This window comes from Seriola lalandi, unplaced genomic scaffold (assembly GCF_002814215.2).
Source record: "Seriola lalandi dorsalis isolate HSWRI2012SDOR001 ecotype SW California unplaced genomic scaffold, Sedor1 jcf7180002054560, whole genome shotgun sequence".
NCBI lineage: Eukaryota > Metazoa > Chordata > Actinopteri > Carangiformes > Carangidae > Seriola > Seriola lalandi.
The window spans coordinates 1,437,300-1,442,948 of NW_019525113.1; the positions used below are offsets into that span (position 1 = coordinate 1,437,300).

The following is a 5,649-nucleotide window of genomic DNA, read 5'->3' on the forward strand; positions in this document are numbered from 1 at the left end:
GCACCACGAAAACATCTGCCAAGCAGTCTCGACCGAAATGCATTGTGGGATGCTTGAGACTGGCGGTGGGGGGTGGGGGGCTGGTAATGGAATGAATATGAATAACACAAAGTAAAAACAGAGAGTGCAACCAGGAGGGGAGAATGGGAGAAAGACAAAAGATTTAATAGGATCCAGGCTGTTTTGAGCTCTCACTGTTTCAAAGGGAGACGCTGCCATATGTATGTCTACGTTTACGCTCACTGTGTGTGTGTGTGTGTGTGTGTGTGTGTGTGTGTGTGTGTGTTGGAGACCTGAGCAAGCAGGGCCAGGCATTCACAGCTTCACAAAAGGTCACAGCAACACCTTCAGTACCCATAACCTTTTTCTAGGGTCAAGCTTCAATTCACAAATAGTGCAGGACCTCACCTCATGTGGCCCCATTAAACTTCATAGGCATGGCCTGCTCTGTGTCTCCCGTTACCCTCACAATTGTAAATACATGCAGTTGCAACTGGTCGGATGTTACACATCATTGTCCTGTCATATGCTGATTTTTAGTCCTCTCTCATATGGACTAATAAGGTTATGATTAGTCTGGGCTGAGTTCAATTAAAACCTCATTTATGAGTGCAGTTACTTCATATAAAACTAAATTACACCTTCAAAGCTACTTTCCAATGCCTGCCATTACACAGAGGAATCCTGCCACAAGTATTGACGGGACAATGGAGGACAGAAAGCTGTTTATGTGCATTTTTTCCCCTTTTCTCTTTCACTTTCACTTCATTTCTCAATGTGTTGAATATTAATACTTATATATCTCAATTAGAAGTACTTTTTCACCTTTTCACTTAAATTGTTTTAAAATTGCTTAATAATGGCAATCTACCAATACGCCCCACATTTGACAGACATCTGGACTCTGGTGTGAATATTCTTGGAATCTAACTTCACCACTGCTTTCCAGTGTGTCGTACCTGTTTATTTTGTTGGGCAGAATCTGTGACTGAAGGTGGGGACTGGTGAAAGACTGTGAATGTGATTAAAATTTATCAGAGTGACTCTACTGCCATCTACTGTCTGCTGTCGCTGCCCACAGTGAAAAGTGCAGATTTCCTGCTGTGCGGACACTTGGGCAGGAGGACATTACTCTGGCCACCACTATGACAAAACCAGAGCAGGTAAATGTTCTTAAACTATTTGAATTATTTTTTTTAAACTGATTGTGATGATGATAAAGAGTCTGGAGCACATAATTTTGTCCAAACTCGCAGTAAACCTGAAATCAGATCTTCTGTAGTGACACTCAGACACAAGCCTCACTGAGAATGATGTGGTGAGCTTAATGATTTCTGCTTAACGTTTAACTTTAGGAGTTGTTCTCAGATCACGCTCACGTGCACGTCCAGTTGATCATGGAAATTTTACCATCCAGCGGACAGCGCTTTTTATGTCTCGAAGGACACAATGATGAGTTAATCATATTCTTTTTTGGAAGGTAAAATTGAACCTATTGTTTGAATGATTTATTTTGCTATTTGTTACTCAATTAGAATAATTATTTGTCTCGTTTTAGTACCATTTGTTTAATCCCACTCAATCCCACCCCAATAATGGTTACAAAATTTGAACCTGTGTGTTATCATGTTTTAGCGAACACTCGGCTGTCAGTGTGGTAATTCTTGACTATAAACTAAACCAGCTAAACATTACCTTAATGCACCACCCTCCTGGATTTAATCCGAAAAAAACGAGTTGGCCATCTACAGCAGAGGATCGGCCACATGGGTATTTAGGTGTGCCAACAGTCTTGATCATAACACAAACTAGACTGCGCAGATTAGATTGACTTCCGCAAGAATCCATACGCTCATCTCCCCATGGAAATCAATGACAATGGCTTGTGCGCATGGAGTCGATTAAGTACATCAAAGCCCTCAGGTCAGATGAGAACATTTCCAGTCAGACTGAAAAATGCTCTTCCTGTCTCAAAAAAGGCAGCTCAAACATGTCACAGTGAATTCTGGTCCAAATTCTCGTCGATGAAAATCTGCTCAGCATCCATCACTGCTTGATTTAGCTCTGCCTCCTCCTTTTCTGAGCAGTTTGTCATCTCTATGTCTGCTGGCTGCCCTCCATCAAAGGCCTGCATTCTTTCAAAGTAAGGGCAAGCGGAGAACATGATTGTTGCTGACTTTGCCCATCTGGGAATCCACCTGTTTGAGATACTGGCCCTGTGCATCAGTGCCTGCACCAGATGCCACAGCAACCACTTCTCCCCAATTACAATTACCCTCCTTACCAAACAAACACACACACACACACACACACACACACACACACACACACGCACACCAGATCAGACTGGCAAACTGACTGAACAAACAAATCTGCACATGGCTTGTGGTTATTAGGTTATTCAGTCTATTTATCAACGTCAGCCGCTGAGGCATCACTGTCACTTTGTTTTGTGCTTCATTGCACCAGAAGTCGATTCTTTTCTATCAAGTATTTCTATGTATCTAGTATTATGACTGATTATTGTATATGCTGCAGTGTTTCAGTGTAGTTTCATTTTGTCAATCATGTGTCAATTATTTTCCATGTTACTGCTTTGGAAAAATTGAAAATACATTATACAATTTCAACATTTTAAGATTCACAAACACACATATTGCATAAAGAATGGTTTCATTTGTATGAATGTGACGGAAGGAAACAAACTGAAGATGTCTACTTTTGTACAGGCGCACACACACATACACACACACACATAGTTTAGAGAACATACTATTGTCTGTTGAGTACATGGTGTTCTCAGATGTACTCGTATTCACTCTTAAAAGCGCTGATAGAGATTGTAGGTGAGGGACTTGACTTCCTACATTGCCACACACAATGACAGAGGTAGCATTTGTCACCACGGAAACCATTAGTTTCTTGGCAACATTCATATCATGTCTAGCTGACTCTAAATTCGAATCTAATGATGGGATTCCAGCAGTCGACTGAAAGAAGAATGTTAGCGAGCAAAGTGGTGACAAAGGCTTTGGCAGTGTGAAAAAAGCATACAGGTGAGAAAAAAATAATGATGAGGAGCGCACAACTTTTTTTTTTCTTTTTCAGTCCCTATGACCAGTGGGTCTGCACAGACTTCTTGCAGCTCCTGACCGGTGGCTTTATAAAGACGGAAACCAGACATTTAGGCTTGAATCATGCCATCTGTAATATTCTGTGTGAGAGGGCTAATGTGCTTCTCCGTCACTAAATGTCAACCTTTTTAAAATAATATAACATCCCTGCATGCAGCAGTAGCCGAGCAACAAATTAAGAAATTCACCCACTCAGACGGAACTCTGCGCCTCTCAGATGGACGCATTTTTTTAATTAGTCATTTGTAATTAACTGTTCTGCCAAAAGAGATGAGTAGTGACCACAACTGCCTTTGTCTAACAGATGCTGGGAGTCAATACATTAAGCCTCTGTATTTAAAGCATATACATATGGCATCATCATTACTGATATAAATCTATTTTTGTTCCAAATCTCTTTATTTAGATATAATGTTGTGGAGGGTCCTCCCTTAAATACATCTGCGTGCTTATTTCTTCCCTGTAGCGCCATCACATTCCCTAAGGGTAAACCAATTTACATTCTTGTTTTGCTCTTCAGATCCATGCCAGTTTCCATGACAACATAGTTTCACTTTCTCATCCTCTCTGTCTCACTCTCTACATCTCCCTCCTTTCTCTCTCTTCTGTTCCCTCATTCCCCACTGCTCCTTTCTTATGTTCTCTTGACCTTCCTCCGATGTTTCATTTTCTTTCTCTCCAAACACTGGGGTCCAAATTCCTCCTCTCCTCTCATTTCCTCACCTAATTGAGCTCATTCCTCTGCTCTGCCATACACCAGCAGAGAATAATGGACTCCGATAAGACATATCTCGGGGGGGGGGGGGGGGGGGGGGAAGAATTCACAGCATCTTTTTGCATTTTTATCATAATATAGAAATGCACAATACTCCATCTGTGGGCTATTTTCCTGACTCTTAAATATCCCCAGACCTATCCATTTGGCAGGAGTGATGCCTCGAGCCTAAAATTGTTGAATCAAAACAATGTGCATGAGACTTTCATTTCCTTTGATTAAAAATACAATTGTTTGGCAATTAGCATGCCCACACAAAAATAGAATACAGCACTCAAAAAGAACAAAAGCAATGAGAAAATATAAGATGCCTCTGTCAAATAACCATGTATGTTTGCTTATCACTCAATTTAGTTATTTAAATAAAAATATGCTTCCATCCTAAATCCAGTCTGACCTTATTCCATTATGATTTGGCATATACTGACAGAATAATGTGCAGTGCACATCTCTACCTAATGGCATAATTAAAATCTCAAGCTATTTAATTACTCAATAATTAAAAATGTCTGATGCCAACAGGTGTGATGGCACGTCTTCAGCTGATTAATGCCAGTCCCCTCTGCCTTGTCTGGAAGGAGAAGGTCATCCAGAAGGTGGTTGGTTGGTTGACTTTGACCAGTCAGCTCCTCGCTCCACGTCTGCAGGTCAGGGAGTCGCAGCAAGTCATCTCTGTGGACTGTGATTTTTCTCACTGCTCCATTCTGACCCTTATCCATTCGTGTTTTATTCCTCTCCTTTCCAGTGTAAATCACTGTTGCTCCTTCCTCCAGGATTTGGGACTTGTGCTGCACTGTAAGTTCCCTAACATTCAACTGGTTGTCTCTTTAAAAAAAAAAGAAGTAAGGCTTCTTATTCATCCTTTGAGCACAGAAATTCTTGTGGGTGGCCTGGAAACCTACATCCTATGTTGAAGAAGCAACCAGTGCAGTTTCAAATTCTTGCAGCTGTGGAAACATCTGGACAATGACAGTGTATAGGATGTGCTCTCCTCCTCAATGTCTCATGTTCCCTTTATTATGACAGTTACTTTGAGCGGAGTATAGATTCCACTGTAGTCAGCCTTTAGACAACAGATCACATGAAACATCACTTAAACTCCCATCTCAGTTTAAAAACAGTCAGTAGCCTATATTTGTGAGAAATGCCTTTATCCCAAGTTTGAGGGGTATGTTTCCAAGCCTACTTCTGTCACCCATACCACCAGAGGGAGTATTCATCTGAAAAAAAAGAACAGGTTTAACAGTGCAACAACTGGATGCTCACTCTGGTTTAACTTCATAATCGTTCCGTCCAACATGAAGCGTCTGAGCTCAGTTTACAGTGTCTCTGATTTACCTCGACTCTGAATTTGGAGTCACACATCCTTCTACTGCAGGATGGCAACCAGTCCATCAGAGATGTGATCTGAGTGCTGAGAGGGAATGGGCGATTTGCTGGATCAGATAATCAGATGAAAATAAAACACCATCTGCTGTTTGATTATTTGATTGACTAATTTTTCCCAAGTTTAAGGAAAGGTATCTATAAGTCTGCAAGACTAGATTTCATGTCCGAGTATTGACATCGCAATCGTCTGAAAATATTATAAATATTCATAAAATCATTTTGAAGAGAGTGAAAAAAAAAATCCAACTCTCAGCCAGCACAGAAGTCCAGTGTGACATATCAGTACAGTGACATACGGATGCCCGTGTGGCCATACTAATTATTGTCAGCGGCTGGGAGTGAATGGACTCG

At 41.0% G+C, this 5,649-nt stretch overlaps 1 long non-coding RNA gene across 1 annotated transcript; it reads right to left on the bottom strand.

Moving 5' to 3' along the window:
* Window positions 1–2,656: 2,656 nt before the first annotated feature.
* On the bottom strand, window positions 2,657–5,398 carry LOC147818580 (uncharacterized). Its single transcript, XR_015437852.1, has 2 exons — window positions 5,248–5,398; window positions 2,657–5,129 (listed from the first exon to the last, which is right to left on the bottom strand). It is a non-coding gene; the product is annotated as an uncharacterized LOC147818580 (long non-coding RNA).
* Between the last annotated feature and the right edge of the window lie 251 nt (window positions 5,399–5,649).